A 21,305-nucleotide genomic window follows, 5' to 3' on the forward strand; every position below is an offset into this window, starting at 1 on the left:
ATTTTGTAAATAATATTTTTTAATTTTCTTATACTTAGTTCCTCCTTTTCCCTGGGCTTTATTTTATCTCATCCCCTATAGCCATCTCAGGGAACATAGCATATATATTCATGAGTATGCATTTATACGTTTGCCTTCTTTCTGTCTTTCTATTTCACTGCCCAAATGGTTTCTTCATTCGTTAATCATAATTTTTCTATTTAGTTTATCTTCCTCCTCGGTCCTTTAGTCGCATGTACACATGCACAGAAACACACACGCATGCCAAATGGATACATGCAGTTCTCTCGGTCTCGTAAAAAAAACAAAAATTTGTGCTAACTTAAAAATAATTTAGGTCTTTTTGTAGTGTTTCACTGGTTGGACTGTTTCTCAAAACTTTCAGACTTACCCTCTCGGTGACACTCCCTGAGCTCATTAGTTCCTACCATGGATGTAAATCTTTAAAAGGGGGGGAAAAAAGGCAGTTATCCGGTACTTTTCTAAATCGGCTGGGGGTTGACATTATATGCAATTGTCACTCATACCAGAGGAAATTTGATGGGGACTATTTTCAGCAGCGGATTGACATGTATTTGGCACAGCAGGACTGTGAATGTGGAATTGAGTCAGAACAAACTAAACTTTGTGTGTTGAGTGAAATGAAGCAACACTTTGCAACACTTTCGCTCACTGCTGTTTTTTTTAAAACAGTTTTTGGACAACAATGGAGCTCTGTGATGCAAATATAGTCGACATATCAGACAATACTTGCAAGCAGGAGATATTCAGAACTGATTCTGACTCATTTTATTGTATTTTTTGACAATAACTAAAATACTCTCCCAGCCATAAAGCTACTATTTGTGTTCTTTCAGTGTGTGTTAGTATCTGTCACGGCTGCAGCAGCAAAAACATCTGAGCATCTACTGTTCTTTAACTGATAATAACTGGATGTGTTGCAAGTCAGCATCTTTGTCACCCAGAGCAAATTGCAATGAAGACATTCGACAAAACAAATTAAAAGTGAGCAGAGGCGGTTAACCCAGTGTGTGTGTGTGTGAGTGTGTGTGAGTGTGTAAAAAGAGAGAGTGTGCCTGCTTAACCCAGCTTCAGAGCCTCTTGATGCTGCAAGTCTCCTCCCCCTCCCCCTCCTCCTCCTCCTCCTCTTCCTCCCATGGTGAGAAGCTCATCGTCAGAATAGCATTCTCCTCTTTCTCTCCCTCCATCCCTCCCTCCTGATGCTCCACACTTGTTGAGGAGCTGTCATCTCTTTCTCTCCTCTCTCCTCTCGCTCCCTCCTCCCTCTCCTCTCTCTCTCTCTCTCTTCCCTCGCTCTGTCATCTTTCCAGTGTGGCTGCAGGGGCGGATCAAAGCCGGGTGGAGGCGGAGGGAGATAGCAGGGGGGTAGAGAGGGAGAGAGGAAGAGCAGGATGAAGGGGAAGTATTTCTGTTTTTTTCGGGGTGAACGAGAGGACACCATGGCTCAGTGACACACATACAAACCCCCGCCGAAATATGCGGCAATAAGCTGTGAGCTGCTGCGGCTGCTATCCAGCTGAACGTACACAGACATGAATGACAAAACATTTACGAATGCATGTTGATGATGAGGAAATATCAGACTGTATATCAATCATCACAGCTTATTAAACCAATGCAGAGGTCTTAAAAAACAGCCGGTCTGATCCTGCATGAAAGGTTAAATCAACATGTCTGGCACTCTTCTAGAAGGCATTATCACTACAGAGCTGCTCACACACACTCACAAACACACACACACACACACACACACACACACACACACACACACAAGGGATGCATGTTATGATGACTTTTTTTTATGTTCCCTCCTGCACATTGATTGTAGTTTTTTCTTTCCGCCACAAGGTGACAGCGTTGGATGATCTGACAGCGTACGGTTCAATTACAACCCTCACATGTTTGACCCAGTAAATCATTTCACTCGGCTCTGCGAGCGGTTAATAGTATATTTTGGTAACACTATTTTAGGCACGGGTATGTTATGATAAAATATAATAACATCTCGTGGCTTATTCATGAAGCCCTGCTGTAAAATGCACGGCGAGCAGAGGTAGTGGATGATACTATCAGCTGATGCTTTACAGTCAGATACAATGTTTGACAACAGATGCACAGTCGATCTTTTAATTTACAGCTCATCAGAAATTAAAATCATCACGTAAACATTTTTTTCACACTTTCCCAATTTTAGAAATAAAATATTTTATTTTTTTAATTGTATTTTGCCATATTTGGCTTTCAGCCCGCAGAGCATTAATGAAAACATCACAGCGGACTCATCGATCAGAGAGTGAATAATAAAGTATTCATGATCAAAGTATTTTCATTCATTTTTTAGTCACTATTACTTTTATAAATTAAAAGTAAATACTATGAGTTAGAAATAATTAAAAGATGCAAAATGGTAAAACACTGACATATGACGACAGCAGCTTTTACTTATAGTATTTCTATAAGACAACAAAATAATTGGTTTACATTTCTGCACCAGGCCATGAAGAGATCAATTTGTCCACTCTGAAATAAGCACATTTAATTATTTTTTTAATGCTCCTGTGAGGCGTTTTAAAGTTATTTATCGAATGGAGAGTGTGTTATGACTGGCTGACTGATTCAAGTCTTTGACATATATTCCAATAATTGTAATATTTTGTTGAGCAGTCCGACTTAGGTTGTAGAAGAGAGTGGCCTTTTCTTTTGATGAATCCTTTTCTCCTTTTTTTTTTTCTGTCAGGGAGTTAAGCAAGGTGCCTCCATTTTTCTTTCTTTTTGAGGTAAGATAGTTGAGGTTTTTGACCAAGATGTTTTTGTTTATTATTTTTGACCTCTCCCTGAAGTCTAAGAGTTGTGTGTTTAGTGTAGATCATTTCATTGTCTTGGTCTGCAAATGGGTTTGGCTGTGGCTCATCATTTGGAGTGAGGTAGGGGGCGGGTCACTTTTTATGCTACGTCTGGTTTAACCTTATGCTGGGCGTAACAAGTGAATAATACTGATTCTTTTCTCTGACTTAAAAAAGAAACGAGACCACCGGGTCGATGTCGGTCGAGGAGATTTAAAGCATGCCGAGCTGGAGAGTCTTTTGTTGCATTTTCTGAAGAAAAGAGTCACAGTGAGTGATACATTTGACAGTTTTCAGTCAGCAGGATACGTTTTGTTTTTGTGACAGAACATTATTTAAACACAAGGTGTTTTCACACATAGGCAAGTAAGGTCTGTTTATTTATATAGCACATTTCAACAACAAGGCAATTCAAAGTGCTTAATACACAAATTTGAGGAGCTGCATTTGGGAACACAAACGGTAGGCCTAATTTTTTTCACGCCGACTTTACCCAAATCTTTCCTGCCAGCCCACGGCTCAAATCTTCTCTTGAAGTTTGGGTGTTCTGATGTGATAAAGCGGCAGGAAATATTCAGGAAAATTCACCAGGAAAGTTAGATTACACCTATTTCACGCAAGCGGCGCAATCGCCGTGCGCACAAGAAAGCTGTTTCATAATCTTTCAAGTATGTTCTCCACCACTCATTTGTTGATACTCTGAATACGTCAAATTACATGTAGCACTGATAGAGAGGGAATAATTGTCATCATAGTGTAGGACAATGTTGCTCCTGCCTCTTGAGACCCCATCCTCCCCATTCTACATGTAAAGTCTCCCGCCTTGGGGTGCACATCAGAACAAGTATTCAAGAAGATTTCAGGGGCTTGTCTTTTAATTGTCTACACATTTTTTCAGAGGCAATAGAGCACAGGATCAGAGAAGAGAAAAGTGGTACCACTTGTCCAAAGGGATCGCCAAGATAAAGAAAAAAATCTTAGTATGCTAATTATGACTTCTGACTAAATCATCTAACAAGAAGCTGAGAGTAAGTACAGCCGCTCACTGATATTCATCCGGATGAAACTTAATTACCTCCTTCAATTGTTCTGAAGAGACCACAGCATGCTACTCAACCTAAGTTTCAAACTGACTCAATACAAGATTTTTAAAGTTAGTTTAACACTTAACCTTCTAAGTAAAATAAGGAGTCTGGTTCTTCCTTTTATTTTTTTTTAAACAGTTTTTCTATTTAAACGTGGCAGAGAAGCATTTCTAAAACAACCACTCAAAGCGTACAATAACAGTCTGGATGTGTGTGTCCTTGGATGGATGTGAAGTTGTCTGGAAATCAGTCACCCTCTCCTTTACCTGTCTGCATGCTGAGTCCTGCAGCAGAAGAAGAAAAAAAAACAAGTGTTTTACTTAAAACAAGTTTATTTTGTCATTATTCATTTGTGATAATTTCATTTGCTTTCGCGTTCTAAAAACGCAGACAATGCGTGCTTAACATAGACATGAGGTTGAATACAAAACAATCTGAAGTACAATTAGTGCACGCAGATATTATTTTGTTTTATTTCCAGATAATAAATACTGAAAATAGTGTGGAAAAAGTCAAACCTATACATGTAAATGAAGACAACTTGCAGCTAAAATGCAGCACTTGATTGTCAGAGGTCGGTAATGGCTATAGGAGAGTTTTTCCTGTACATCCATTCTATTCCTACATCATGTTTCTCAGACTGATTAGTGAAATACCAGCTTAAAAATGGAAGACAGTCACACGTTCACAGAGAGGATGCTCTGCATTAATACAGAGAAGATCTGCTGAACTGAAAGTAGAACCAGACGAGTGCTCTGTAGTCTACACAGCTCATGTCTAATGTAAAGAAAGGCTGATATCTGAGCTTCACAAACTTTAAAATACTTTATTTACAACTTCATTCATTTCTCGTACACTCAGTCTGAGACACCCTTAAAGAACATAATCATGCGTCATGGGCAGCCTGAGTGTGTGTGTGTGTGTGTGCGTGCGTGCTAAGCTCCCCCAGACTCAAAGCCATGTATATGCATTTTAATATAATCTCTTTTCCTCCAACATAAGCAAACCTTCCCACATGCATGTAAACAACACAACATCAAAAACAAACAGATATTGATTCCACTAACATATTTTTTCTCAGTAAATCTAAATATGTACTCACAATTTAATCTTTTATTTTTTGTCCTGTCGTCGTCACACTCTGCCGTGTTGAAATCTGTACCACCCTTTTGTTTCCACATTGCTTTTAAAAGGAGGGAAAAGATCATACTAATTTTTCTTCACAATAAAGACAAACCCAATCACTTCCATTTTGTTTTATTCTAACAAACTATATTATTCCTTATTTTTGTGATGGGACGATGTAGAAACTCCTGAAGGGTCTGTGGGGAGTACATTGACTATGCATGAGGAACGACTGCCAGTAAGGGGAGTTCGGGGTGTTCACTTTTGCAAACTCTATTGACCCAAATAAACCCGGAGACCATTGTGCTCTTGTGAGATGGATGTTCTCAATCCCCAGGAGGTCTAACACACTTGTTCTGGTCATGCCCTATTAGTTTTATTTTGAAGAATCATTTCTTGACAGTGTCTGAGGTTTTCAATTTCAACTGCCAACTTTGGCCCTTTAAATCAACCGACAAAGGGCAAGCCCCGGACAATATCTTCAGAGTGGAGGTTTTCAACTTTTTTTTTAAATGAGAAAGTAAAAAAACACAATCATGTGTTTCTCCTCAGTGAGAATATTAATAGAATAAGCTGGGCCTAGTTTGACCAATCAGAGCAGGAGTTCTGTATTTCAATAGAGCTTAAGTAAGCTCAAAGACATGCAAGAGGAGGTCTTTTTGAAGATAAGATAAGATAATCCTTTTCTGATCCCAAGAGGGGAAATTCATGTTTTCATGATATGCAATTACTTTTTTTTTTAAAATGAAAAGCTGTGTGCAGGCTTGACATAGTTTAGAGACTCTGCAACAGTGGATGTAAAAGGCCTGGGTGTGCATCCAACAAACAAGGGTGAATGAAGTACTGCCAGACCACACATAAGGTAAAAAATAAGGTGTTATAAATTGCGCTCGTGGCTAGTCGGCTGTCAAAAACAATGATAACAATGATCAGCAGCCCGTTCCTTCATTTGTTTATATCGTGTTTTTTACACACACAAAAAAATGGCAAAAATGTCCGTGGGAATGAAACAACAAAGCTTGAGAGTGAGGAACGTTCGGGTTCTGCTGACGCTCAAACCTTGGCTCACCTGGCCAATCACTGTGTGAAGAGAGTATGAATGTAGGATTCTGTTTGTTTGACAGTCACAGAAATATTTAAAGCAGTTTTCATTTGCTGATGTGTCTTTTTAAATGTAAATGTACAATTTCAGTGAGCTTTGTGGAGCATTATATTTTTTTGCTTTTTAGTGCCAGTACAAACCCTTTAGACTGCAGCGAACACTGAGCTGTATAGTCAGAAGGCGAGAACATTGTGGGTTATATTACATATAGGAAATGACCTTCAATACGAAAGATTTTTTTGATTCAGTGTTATTTTATCATGTCTTCTTTTCAGATGTAGTGTATATATATCGACAAGATTCCAGTAATACCATACTTATCCTGATAAAGGGGTTAAGATTACATGTATTGTGATTTTTATGGTATTGAAAGTGTGATAAATTGCACTTTTTATGACTCTGCTTTTTTCATGCAGGTCTGTGTTTGTACTTCTTCCCATCTCAGTTTATGTCCCCATAGACTGTATAAATAATGGACAGTACAACACCTAGCCTTAAGTGAAGCCAAAAGATAGAGCGCCTCCAAATGACCGGCTGCAGTACAGGTAATAAACCCCGCCTCCTTTATGTTAACAGTTGGTGCATAGGTCAAACACTCAAATCCAAATACACCAAATACATTTTCCTCAAACCAGTTTCATCGTAGTTATTGTCACACTGATTTGTCTTCAAATCATCTTCTTTATTTGATGCTATAAAAAGGCTCTGTTGACTAATGCAGCTCCTGCGGTGCTGTGTGCACTGGACACACTGAAACACTGACACACAGCCGTGAATATCTGCTTCAAACCGCCACAAAAATGTATTCAGCTGTGGACCTTAGTGACCTGAGGGATCTTTGTCGTTGTATCAGTGAGTTAGATGTTTGATAGTAATGTGCCTCTGTTAGCTGATTGGTACTTTGGAGACTTTGGTTCCAAATGCACAATATGTCAGCGTCAGTCACAGGTGTGTTTTGACTTCATCTTTGTACAACTGTTGGAGATTGAGGCGTGTTATCCATATGTATACAGTCTATGGCCCCTTCAAAGTAGTGGAAGAGAAAGAACATCCATTTAAAATGTCTTCATCTAGAAATGTATACCTTGTCCAAATGTCCAGGTGTGCAAATCTAAAAGAATGGGAAACTGAGTCCAGAGTAGGAGCAGGTGTAAGCATTTTCTCTGAGAAAACCCCCCAGAGCTCAGTCTCATCCACAGTGTGGGAAACCAAAGTTTTCAGAGACCTGCTTGGAGGAACAAAGAGGTCCATAGTTCCTGTCTCGACTGCTTGTTGAGCATGAGCCTGCAGCTCTCTGCAAGCTTTCTGTGCCAGCTTGTCTCACTGCTAACATCCAGGTATAGAGCTGTCACACCGCTCTCTGACAGCCACACACAGCACTGCTGCTGCTGCTGCTGCTGCTAGGTGCCAGAATATACTGTAAAAAGTACAACTTAGAAAATATGAGCATGAGGGGTTGCTTTTCCATCCTGTTTGCTTATTATCCAACATGCTACACAGTCGTGTTCTGTCCCCCTGTAGGAGATACATTATTAAAAACTTGATTGCCTGATTGCAATTGTGCATGCAGAGGATGCTGTTTGCTGTGAGTTGTCTTTGATTGTGTGTGGCGGAGCAGGACTACGGTCGTGCTGTGTAACTAATTATAAATGACCTCCTCTGCAGATTAATCTTTACTGTGTGTGTGTGTGTGTGTGTGTGTGTGTGTGTACATTACTGTGCTGGTGGTTACCTCAGGAGCACGATAGGTAGGTCAAGGTTAAAAAGGAAGAGAAGGACATTCAGTGTCTTTGCAGTCTCTGTCTCCATATAAAGTCCATTAACATCTAGAATGATAACCATGATGATAACTTCAACCTATACGCCATAATGGAGTCTGTCCCTGCTCCAGAGTAAGGGCTGTTAGGGGAGACTTCTTACAGGTGCCATCTATCACCTTTAAAATTCTGCCCATTCTTATTCTTCAACTTAATGTTACACCAGGTGTATTCAGAAGCTCTTCATGAGCTCAGTCAGTCAAAGTGAGACTGCAAGGACACAGCGTGATGAATGTGAAGCATTAAGCTCGGGCAATATTGACAAAGTCAAATATAATGAAATATTTGACCAAATAACTCAAAATCATTAATGTGACACGATTATGAAGATGACTGTTGGTGCTTTAAGACCACGTTACAGTTTCTACTGTACTTAAAATGTTACTTTTAACCTCTGGTGTTTCTCACCTGCGCCATATGACTTGCTCGTGCACAAAAGCGATCCCGCCTCTGTGGCGACATCGGAGGTAGTAGGGACGAGACGGGAAAACTTCAAGACGGGCAGGTCAGTATATGAGAACAGTGCAGAGTCATAAGCAATGTGAAATGTTTGAGTCTGCAGGGTGGAACTGTGCTGTGTGTGTGTGTGCATGTCTGAGTGTGTGTGTATGTGGAGCTCCCGCTGTTCGTTTACACGTTGCAGTTCTGCAATGCCATTTGAAATCACAGACTAGCTGTTGTGGAATGTACTCAGACAAAATGACAGCAGAGCTTCAATACGGGACTAATTGCAATCTAAAAAAAGCTCATGGTGTGCGCATGTGGAGCTCCTCGTGTGTCTACACGCCGTGCCTCCACAACGCCTGAAGCAATGAGAAACTACACAATGGGACACCAATGTTACTCCACTGCAGATCGGATATGTAAGCACATTACACTGCGGATTCAATTTCATATATGAATTATTGTTATATCCAATTTCTGATTCCTGAAAGTGTGCTTGTGCTTGTTGTAAATGGTATTTTCTTTACGTAATAGACACAGGCTCGATGGAGAGGTGCCTTATACCTGCATTCTTTCTAATGACCAGTGGGGGGGGACTCCACTGGTTGTGACAAAAGAAATCGACCACAAATAGCACTACTTAACAGGTAACATATCACATAGTGTCCTGATGGATTTATGGCAGTATGAAGGCGATTATTTACTTTTGATGGTCACTTTACAACGCAGCCTCAGCCATCAGTGTGTGAATGTGTAGGTATGACACGCGGCGTTAAAGTGCTTTGAGTAGTCAGAAGACTAGAAAAGTGATAATCCTGCTTCAACATGTACCGAAATCAAATCAAACCTTTTATAATGTATTACCTTACATTACAAGTTTGAAGCCGCCATCCACTATCAAAGAGAAATCTCTGAATGCCTTTCATCCTTTCAGGTATGCCGACCGGGTGCAGCTCACTGACCCGTGAAAACCTCTTTAGCCTCCAGGAGTCTCCTGTGCAACCAAGCGGAAGGCTTGAAACAAATAGCCTTTAATAGAATTTAAATATGTGGAATTAAATCATGTTAAAAAAAAAAAAAAAAGTTGGACCTTTAACCTTAACTCATCATCTTGCAAATCAACTCCTGACAATAAAAGAAGTGTTTTGCAGCTGAAGTTTTCACCAAACCCAAAGTAATATCTGTAAGTTCATCAGAACACAAAGATCAAAAAGTTATTTCAAGCCTCCAAATATACCGCTTTTTTTCCCCTCTAAATTAATTTCCCCGTCTGAAATGTGTGCACATTGTGCCTGCATCAAACAAAACTGCTCTGGGATCAAACTGTACCTTCTCAGATGATGTTATAATTATCATCAAAGCACACGCTCTGGGAACACTCGTTCTATTTACCTAAAATGATTTAAGCCTTTATATAGCAACAGCAATATTATTTTGTTCGAGGAGAGATGATTTGCTGCTTTAAATATCCCTCCTGCATGGCATTAACAGAGAGAGAATAAGTCCTCATCTGACATCTCAAACTTTGAATGTGATTTTGAATGTGTGTGTCCATTCTGTGTTTCTAAATCCCAAATTCTTTCCCCTCTAATCAGCAAACTGGACCTGCGTAACTTTGTCTGAATATGTCTGAACATGAAGCATGCATCTGTGAGTGTGTTAATTTGTGTGTGTGTGTGTGTGTGTGCGTGCGTGTAGAGAGATAGAGCGGTCATCAGAGGTCGAGTGATGTCAGTGTCAGTGCTCTCCCTTCTTGTTGACCCTGTCATGGTGACTGCCAACCAAGTGTCTCCATCCGTGCGATGCTGCTCGCACACACACATCAACACACGAGGATCTGACATCTTCAAGTGCAAGGGCCACAGCACTGTCAGCGTCAAGGGCAAGGCCAACAGGAGGGGCGCCTTCAAGTGTCTTCCCTGAGTCACCACTCCTCCCCCCCTCCCTCAGATACAACAACCCCACCCACACACACCCACACCCAGAAAATCCTCCTCACAGCAATTTCTTAAGCGATGTCTGGACATTGAAACAAGAGATGAGGTAGGTCAAATGACGAATAAAACAAAGCTATTGCACTTGCTGGAACTTGTAAATGAAACAAGTCGTACTCAAAGAATAACATCGAAGATTTTTTCAGGGAGTGAATACAAGTATTTATCCAATTCAAAGGATAGAGAGCGGATCATCTGAAATCTAACCGGCAGGAGTGCAGGTGCAGAAGCCACGTCAAACAGGGTCGTTTGCTGCATGTAATTTACCTAATTTAAGAAAAAACCTTAAGTTAAAAAACCTTAAGTTAAAAACCAACCGTGGGGTGAATATTGATACTTTTTCCCTAGCAAGCCTCTTTGTTTTCACACTTCTTCAGCACAACTCATTTGTGTTCCTCCGCATGCAGTGCACTGATCAGCTGGCTTAAAAGATACAACAAATACAAAATTCCTTTTTCTGAAGAACAAGTCCAGAAGAGAGAGGGGGAAACTTCAGAGAGAGGTCCAAAGTTACAAACAGACACAAGTTTAGCAGAGAGTACAACGCTCTGTTCATTTAATTGTCGTTGAAATAGTGAGGCCTTCTCCTTATCTCCCACATATGGTGATGTGTAAAATGTCGTGTGTTTCAAAAAATAAATATAGAAAATATTGCTGAGGTAGTATCATGATTTCTCTCTTCTCTCTATTTCTTTCTATACACAAAGTATAGTCATTAAAGGCCCCTCTTTGACCTTTATGTCACTACATGTTGTGTACTTGTGTAAAAGAGATTACTACGTCATTCATGGGTATCTGCATAGATAAACAACTTAACAGAAGTAGTTTGCTTTACTTTACCGTGTAACAAACTTCAACTTTTGCTTTGAAAGGTCAACACTTTTGCAATCTGGGCAACATCACTGCTCAACATGAGGGAGCCGTGCAAGGTCCAGTAATCCACAGGCCAACAATTCATCTATCATCTGGAGCCTGAACCCTGATGCTCAAATGCTCAAATAATGCTTTGACCTTTGCTTAGTATTCATCATTATTTATATATAATGCTTTTGTTTCTTGCATGATGCTTTCTGCCTCGCGTGTGTGCTGTATTTATCAACAGGTGCGCAGTGTTAAAGTCTTAATTCCCCTCTCAATGCATCACACAAATTTGATAGACGATTATGCAAAAAAAAGTGATTGAAGAAAACTCAAATTGATTATGTTGTCCAGTGGCTTCTCTGAGGTCATGTAATTTGGGACTGTCAATTTCTCTGCCTCTGAAACAAGGTGTAAACACTGTGCACGTGAGATTTAGAACAGGAACAAGGAAAGCTGAAGTGGTGAAAAAAAACATCCATTTAATGACGTTTTAAAACGTGAAAAGAAAAGGCATTGAGATTTAGTAGAAATAGACGAGTTTCAAACTTTACTTAATCTATGCATTCATTTGATTTTGTAAGTGTAAGTGTAAATTTACCTCAACCTTAACATCCACATCAAAACTATCTCCCCACCATCTGCTCTGTAGCTGCTTCAATATTTGATTTTTTGTTTTTTTGTACGACAGGTTCTCTCAGTAAGAGTTGAACCACAGCCAAAATAACAGTTAGTAAGAGTTTTGTCATCTGGTAGAAACCCCACCGCCCAACCGCACATGAGCTCCCCTCCTCTTGCCGAGTGCGTTAGAGGACACTCCTGAGTGCACTCAGAATGGCAAAAAAAAAAAAAAAACTTTTGTCCAATGAGATATGCTTATTAAATATGGCCTTAAAACAGCAGGAAAATACAACAATGAATCAAATAATTTCCCAAGTTTCATTAAATCTGATTCATTGAATCTGAAATGTGATCAGTGAACAAAACAAGTATCAGCATCCTCTGTGGCCCAAAGAGTCAATAAAACGAGACACTTTTCATTTCTTCTGGCATGCACTGAACGGAGAAGTAAAAGATATGACCAAATAACAACAAGATGGAATATTTTATTCTTCTATTATACAAAAATCCATCTCTATAAGCACTGACAGGATTTGTGTGTCTGGGAGTTCAGTGTGAACAAAGAGCATGAAGAAAAGGAAGAAGTCATCTATTATTTTACAGTATTGAGGCTGTTTTCGCCATCCAGACTTCAGTGGATGGAGAGGTTCACAGGCATCATGTGAAGCATCGGGGCGTCAGTGAGCACCGACAGACTGATCAATCAGAGCAGGTGTCATCTCAGTTACCACCATCTTATTCTGAACCTGATTGCTCCTGTGCGTCCAGCATTAAAAAAAGTTATATTCAACACACAATATTGCCTCTGTTTTATTTTCTGTGTGTGTGTGTGTGTGTGTGTGTGTGTGTGTGTGTGTGTGTGTGTGTGTGAGAGAGCATGTGAGTGTGTTGATATCCTGGTGGAGCTAATACACTCCAATAAAGGATTGCTTCATCCTAAATTTGCAAAGTTTATCTTGCATCTATTAGCCTACAGGCAGACAGGACTATATCACCGCGCCGCTCAGCGTGTGTGAGTGTGTGTGCACACACGCTTGTGTTTTGAGGGTGATGTATTGAGCCAATCACTGACTGACGTCTCATGCATCACTTTTATTGCAGCAGTTTGGCCCTAACCCTCTTTCCTTTTTCCTGTGTTGTGTTCCTGTCTTTCCTCCTCTCCATTTTAAGCAATAGAGGAGAAGATAAATAATAAAGTTTTCATGAGACTTTCACATTCTCAGAGACAAAGGGGGCTTGTCAGTGCGCTGAGAGATACTGCGGCGTTTATCTCTTTTGAAAAGATTTACTGTGTCAAACTATACAAGCGTTGGCTAACATTAGCCTCCTGACCTCTTGTATCTGGCTACAGGTGGAGGCATTAATTTTGGGCAGACACCATCGAGCCATTTATAGCAGAGGTAAAAGCCATAAATAATAGCGCCTGGAATCAGCCGGCCTGCCTCTTTTTGTAGGATACAGAGTGGGCCTTTTATCGTCTTGTTGTATATTGTGCAGAGGAAACATCTGAATTTTATATCAATAAACACATAATTTAATTCCAGATCACCATTCTCTGTCCTTCATCTTTATGACCACGCATTTTAAATTCCTAATGTGTCTTATTCCTGGCTCTAATGAGTTGTGATGGCCTGCTTTTGTCTGGCCAGCCCACATTATTTGGCTCACTCTACGCAGCCTTTATTATGCTAAATAAACAGCCACAAGCCTTCTTTGTTGTTGCTAATGTCACTGAATAAAAAGCGCCATCTCGCTGCTAATTCTCCTCTCTAATCTTTTCACAGATAATTGTTTTTATCCCAACAAAATCTGCCTTGGCTCGCAGTTCACCGGCTCTTTGGCCGCACAGTTTGGTTTTCATTTGACTTCCTCTGTATAAACATTCCCGCCTCTAAGGAGGGCCACATGAAACGACTTGGCTTCAGTCTTCGGATAGAGATATTTCTAAAGTAATTCATCATTGAGGGTTCATTTTCTGCTACATGATCCCTCTGAGCTCTAATTAACACAAGGGATAAGTGTTCTTTGGGGTGTTAAACAACAAGCAATAAATCCCTCACTAATTTCTGCATCATTATTTTCCAGCACAGTAACAACGTTTGTTTTTATGTCACACAATGTTATATTTTCATACCACAGAAGGGTCCGACCAGTGTGGATTATGTAAAATGTATCACCTGAAAACAGGTAACTGATGCTTGAGTTGAGACCGATCTCTCCTGTGAACGCTTCACAAACTTTGAGGAACGTTTGATAATGCAGTCAGTGATTTACAGCCGTTTCATTAATCTAATCACGTACCAGCACACGTCTAACTGGCTCCTACTAGCAATAATTAGTTGCTAACTTGTTAGCAAGGTCAACTGGGAGAAGGTCCGATGTTAACTAGCTGAAAAGGGGCATATCATAACATGGTGCATGTGTACTGGGACAAGGATAGTATTCAAGTTGAGTTGCCTAATCGAGCTATAATCGTAGCTCATTGTAAGTGTGCGTGAACACCTACTGAGTGTTCTGTCCCCCGATACTGACTCTTATTAATATTTTAAAAATCTCCAAATGAAAGTGTCCATTTCAATTTCTATGTTGACAATATCATATTGTAAGCCATCGTCTCCGCCACAAACCAAGCAGATCAAGTGTTGCAAAACAAAAAAATGTTGTGGCCTATACTGTAACTATAATTAATGGTAAATGGAAAATGGACTTGAGCTTATAAAACGCTTTTCTAGTCTTCTGACTACTCAAAGCTCTTTTACACTGCATATCCCACTTACCCACTCACACACTGATGGAAGTGGTTTATATGTAGTGAGACCATCAGAAGTAACTAATCCCCACCGACGAAGTGTCTTGACCAACTGACCAAATCAAACACCCCTGCCCCCTTTAGTGTAGCAGACAAGATATAAACATCCAACTGGAAATAAGTCAGTTTAAAATTCTTGAATGTTGGAAAATAGAGATTTTCATTTCCATCTGCATGTTTTTATCATATTTTTGTGACTGATACGCAGACTGCCAGAGAGTCGTTAATCATTCTAAAAAAAACTCCTTGGTCTTTTTTTTTTTTTTTTTAGGAGGAGTGCTGGTTTCAGCATCTTAAATCCTTGAACCTGTCTAGCTCGTATTTAATATGCAACAAGATACAAGGCTTGCAATACAAAGAAAAAACTGCTTAGCAGCACTTCAGGTTAACATGCAACTTGTCAAACCACCATGCAGACACACGTAAACTCAAACACACTTACCTGGCATGCAAAGTCATCTCTTCACAGTTGGTTTCACTTCGTTTAAGTGCTATGCCAGCATGAACACATGCACATACACACAAAACACAGCCCTGAATGAGCCAAACTGGCAAGCCTCGTCGGAGAAAGACAACACTTTGGATGTTAAACGGTCGCTGAAAAAACACTCATACATGACCAAGTTCTCGTTTCAGAAAATCGAAAGCACGATTTCTTACCAACATCAAAGTGTGTGATTTGGTCAAACTATTCGCAGTACAGGAGGTTGGAGATGATTAGAGAAAATCTGCCAGTGTTTCCAAAAAAAAAAAAAAAAACAATCCAGGAAGGTTACAGTTCTTTGTTGGTCTCATATTAAAAACTGTTTTTATTCCAACTGTCCTTGATTTGACACCATAAGGAATGAGGGGGCAAATAGCAGAGAAACATGTCTGAAAATAATAATAATAATGGCAGTAATTCAAAGCTCCAAGTTTTTTCTTTTCACTTGTATCCAAATGACTTTTATACTGACAAACTTTAAGAGACACTGGACAAAATAACGGTGGTTTCTGTGGAGAGACGGGGTGAAGAGAAAAATGGGCTGAGGGTGAAAAAGGAAAAGAAGGGTTAGGGTAGGTCAAGAGGGTGGGGAAATAAGAGGAGCAACAACAAGAGCACAAAACTGCACCGAAAACACAATAAAGAAAGAGACAAAGGAGACGTGGGATGTTGCTTAGCCCACTAAGCCTTCAGGATGTCCCATGGGTTTAGTCCTTGTTTTATTTTTGATTTGATCCATGACAGCAGGACAGATCAGAACAGAAGCAGCCATCGCACTGTCGGGTGCTTACTGTGGAAGTAAGCGCTCACCTTCAGATGCCAGAAGGAAATCAATCGGCACAAGCATTACATGGGGCTCACTCGTGTAGACCTTGGAGCTCAGATAAATATGAAAACAGGGTGTGTAAGCGAGGATTTCAAAGACGAGGTGCTTTTTATTTCAGAGCAAGACTGGGACTCTGGTCACACAAACACCTGATGAATACTAATGACTCTACATTAGTACAGTGAGTTGTTCTACTTCTATTGTTGCCCTTATGATTGTTGTAATAGATGACTTGTAATTTTTCAGAGTTTTAAAAAAATCCGATTTCTTGACAGGTCACAGTGCAGTATTTATATATTTTTGCATCAAACCATCAAACCATAGACTATATAATGTAAGATGGCTGAAGTATTTTAAATTCCCCCCCGTGGTTCGGAACTGCTGATTTGATGCCTGAAGTTTAGCATACAGGCTATCACCATGTTGCTTTAATTCTTATTGCTGCAACTCCATCCTGGATTAGTCGTTGCCATGGTAGTGACATGAAAATCACAAGGAAACTACAAAGCATGGCAACTTTATATTACATATTATATGGGTTAACAAAGTCCAGTAGCTTTATCATTTAGCTTTCTGTTCCTAAATCTAACTAATAAAAACACAATTTTGTGTTTTTCTATTGACAAAACTGGTGTTATATGATATGCAACAGAGCTATGTTTTGCGACTGAATATTGTTCCAGATTGGTGGCAAAGTGTTAATCGCCGTGGGTGAGGTTGCATTGGTGCATGGGTTCAATGTTTTGCCCAAGGTCCCTCCAACATGTGGGTCGAAACGCGTACCTCTGGAGAAGTGGACAATCCGCTTTATCTTCTAAAGAAATAAGGCATGAGGTTTGAGTGATTCTACATGCTGCAGTAGACTTGGCTCTTTACTTCTGTTCTTCTGCAGAGTTGTGTTTGTCAGCCCAAAGACAGAGGACACCTGCCAAGTAGAGATGGAATATAGGACAAGTCCCTGGCCCAAACGCTTTTGGGAGGTATGTGTGAAGCTAAATTGAATTTGCTGAGTTCACACTAGTCTTACTTGGAACATGGTTTGTGCGAAAGGTGTTGGAAAAAAAACAACAACAACTTAATGTCAGAGTTGTTCAGATGCTTGCAGAGCCAGATATCACCTGATGAGTTATCACTTTCCTCATTTTCCTGTAAGGGATTTAGACCAACATCTTATTTGGAACAACTTATAAGTGCTAGAAACAAGAGGTCTAAGTGCATAATTAATTCTGCTCATACATTACGAGAAAGCACTAAACCACTCGCTGTTGATGTGGGAAATAAATCTCCTGATATTTTTCAAAGCTTGTCATCAAAGGCAAAATTATGGGGGGGGGTTTGCCTTGCATGCTGATGCATTTTGTACAGTAGATCAATGTGCTTGATTTGAAGAATGTTACTTATTAGACTTATGCAAACTGCTTATCAAGCCAGATAATCCTAGAGTCAGCAAAGTAACATTTCTTGGTGAGAGTCACTGATAGTCACGGATATAGAGCTAGTTGAAAGTCCAAAGCTATAATGGGAAGCATGGGTCAGGAGGGCACTGATGAGCGTACTAATCCTTGGCCTCACTGTGTTTGCTGCCACAAAGAACCACAGTGGAACTAAAGGTTTGTGCAGAAGCCAGATATGCTGATGCATTCCCCTCACATGTCACTACGTCCTCGTTTGGGTAATGGCCTGCTGCACAAGCTGCACCTACTGTACTGGGTGCTGTGTCAGCCGTCTATCAGGCTTTGAGCACCACATTACACATAGAGGCGGTTCATTCCTTTTTCTGCAGCCTCATTCACGTGTCTTCTATTTGATATTAATCCTTCTTATTGTCACTGTATATGATACATGCTATGTCTTCGATGTCTGGAAATAAAGCTGATGTGTTCACAATTATTTGTTTTAATACAATAGCCAGCTTCATGTGCATATTTTTTATGTCTCCTAATTTGGATAATGCATCTAATGTTGGACTAGAAAGCAAGCTACATTTCTTAAATTGGAAATCAGGCCAGCTTGTTTTCAACTAGTAAGTAGTCATCAGTCACCACACTTCACTTTCACATGTGTTCAACACTGGCCAGCCACTTGTTACTTTTCAAACTGTTAATTAAATGGTCTTCTCCATTAGGAGGAGGTCTGTTTGTAGGTCAATCTGAAAAAAAACAAAAAACAGGACTGGTGAAAGTGAAAACTTGCACGTCATTGTTTAACCAGTTTCTTTGGTTAAAGAATGGAAATACATATTGTGTAGGACACAAGTATGAACATATGGGAGCAGACCACTAATGAATATTCAAAAGAAAATAAGCAACAAACAAAAAAGTTAGGGAGAATAAGTTTGTTAAGAAGAAGGTGCATCTATGTAAACCATGAATTAATGAATATGCACAAATAGTCAAAACAGTAAATTAATGAATACCAAATAAATGAATGAATACCAAATGCCAAAAAATAAATTAATGAATACCAAATGCCAACAGTCGAGGATGTAAACAGGGATTTCAGGGAAATAACAGAGATTGCGTACTTAATGCAGTTTTAACACATTAACCCCTTCTAATGCTTCAGAAACTTGGAGGCGGAGGTAAGTAGAGTGAAATACTTTTTCTCAATTAGAAGATTTTTCTGACCTAATGCTCTTTTATATTTAGAGATTTTTAGATACGGGTATTTATTTTTTATCTGGTTGTTCGGTTGGCCTGGGGAGAGATTGCTCTGGAGTAGGACATTAAAGTCAAGGAGCAGAACTCTGTTAGCCTGTATCTCCTCTTCAACAGTGCTAATGCTGTTGTTATCTCCAAGTTTTGTTTTAGTAACTGATTTCCACGGGGGTTGTGTTAAATTCACAGAAGCAGATGTGGTCGTCCTCGGTTACAAGATATATTATATTTTCAAACAAATCATCACACAATCAATCACTGACACATAATGGGGCTTTGTCATCCATTATTTCCTTTGTTGTCTTGTCTCTTTACACAATCATAATAAATGCAGGATACATGAGATGCAACTTGAGAATTGCCTAAAATATGGTTTTTAAATTATGATAGATATTATCAGAGACAGGCATCAACTACTTCTAGACAAACTGAACAGAACAGGGGCGGGCTTATGGAAATCAGTAAGTTTTAAAACTATATTCATTGTTGTTAAAATTCAACATGTTTTGTTTAGTAGCCTATTCACTAATTCCATTCAAAATAAGAAATACATTTTGTCACTTTAATACACTGTTTGTATTTCACCTGTTAACTTGTTGTTAATTAGAGACCACCTGTCTTGTTCAGCTTTATAATGTTTAATTGGTTGTTCACGTCATGTCACTTTTCCTGGTTCCTGATTGGCTATGGGGCTGGAGCATAGACTGCAAGCCAGCCAGCTCATCAAGTAAACTGGAAGGAAAACTTAGTGGAAAAAAACGGCAAAGAAATGTAGCCTAGAAAAATAATATTAAGAAGTGACTGTGCTTGTTAGATGACCAGCAGTCGAAATGTGTCTGCGCTTCAAGGACTTGGGTTTAAATATTAAGGCAGTCACTGAGTGAAGCTTCAAGCTTGCGTTGCTAGTCCGCGCTCCAGGTGACCCGGATGAAACCCAGAAGTCCCACTGCAATGTACTCTGAAAACACCTGTTGGTTTATCACAAAACTGTTCCTCTGTGCTTGGAGGTGGACGACTCAAACTATTTGGTAAGCACCTTTTTTTTGTGTTAGTTAGATAAATTATGAATTAAATACATGATGGCTGAATATATGAAGAACAACACCTGAAAAAAAGTGACTGTCTTTGCTTATCCGGCCTAAAAGGATAAAATCATTAAATCACATTTGTTGCAGCAGGTACTAAGGCTGAACGATTTTAGTAAATAATGTAATTGTGATTTTTTTTTTAAACAATATTGCAATTGCAATATTGGGATTTTTTTTTTTTTTTTTTATATTTGTTTTTAATATTTTATTTTTTTTCAAGTTCATTATCTCCTGTATTTTCAACAAACACAAGCAATAAACCATTCTATCTCATAAACAACTCAATATTATATTTTTTAATCAAAATTGGCTCAGTTGGTAGAATCCGTTGTCTCTCAACCGGGACGCTGGGGGTTCGATCCCCAGCTCCTGCAGCAACATGTCCGATGTGTCCTTGGGCAAGACACTTAAACCTGAATTGCTCCCTCTGCTTCGTCGGCTGTGTATGAATGCGTATGAATGGGATTAATTACTTCTGATGGCCACTCTACGTAGCCACCACTACAATCAGTGTGTGAATGTGTAGGTGTGAAAGTGTTTTGAGTCGTCAGAAGACTTGAAAAGCACCATTTTCAAGGCCAGTGTCATTTTTTTCACTAACCAGTACTAACGACCACAGAACTAAGTGCAATGTCATGACCACTGTCCAAAAAGAAGTTGTTGTAAACCAGGAAAAGCTGTGGACATGACAAAAGGACAGAGGCAGCTCTCTAGCCTTGCTGTCCTGGTAAAAAATAAAAAGCTGTTTTTTTTTAAGCACTTGAAGCAATTAGTGCAGAGGCCAGAGCCAGCTGAGCCATTGATTACTGTTATTTATAAACCTGACGGCACCCTGATGGGGAGACAAAATCTACGCTCTCTGTCTTTTCTCTGCTCTATATTCGTCCCTCTCTCCATCTCAGACTGACTGCCCACCTCCACCCCATATTTTCTTACACCCCCCCCCCTCCCCACCCTCTTCTTTTCCACTCCTTCCCCCTCTCAGTAGATTTCAATGTCCATCATATCCACTACGTCTCTATTTCTGCTCTCCTTTCTTGACGGCTCACTCTCACTCATTGCTTTGCTTTTTTGAAAGAAAAAGGAGGGGAGAGAAGTAAGCCGAGCAGGAGAATTTCCTCATAAACAAAGAAAAATGTATTTCTGCTTTTCTGTAAGACAAGGCAATACTCCCTTTGGTCTGGCCTTGGGGCTCGCAGCAGTCTGGGAATCACACGAGACAAAGCTGCAAACAACAACAGCCCCTCTGACAATCTTGGACATTCTTAGGAGATTGTCTTGCATGCAGGTATGACTGGATGAGTGTTGCCGAGTGGGGAATGGAAGCATGGAATCTATTCCCAGGCTCTGGAGCCAGCAGGCGGATAACAACGGGGGCATTATGGCCAGTTCCGGGCTCGCTTTGTGTGCCCCAGAGAGTCTAGGTTTAGTGGTAGACCAGAAAAAGCAGGTGTGTTAGGAAGTGCAGGTGGAGATGGAGATGTGAATGTGCATGTCAGAGCGAGTGTGGAGGGCTGAGAGAGAGATCAGG

Source organism: Labrus bergylta, chromosome 5 (genome assembly GCF_963930695.1).
Source record: "Labrus bergylta chromosome 5, fLabBer1.1, whole genome shotgun sequence".
Classification (NCBI taxonomy): Eukaryota; Metazoa; Chordata; class Actinopteri; order Labriformes; family Labridae; genus Labrus; species Labrus bergylta.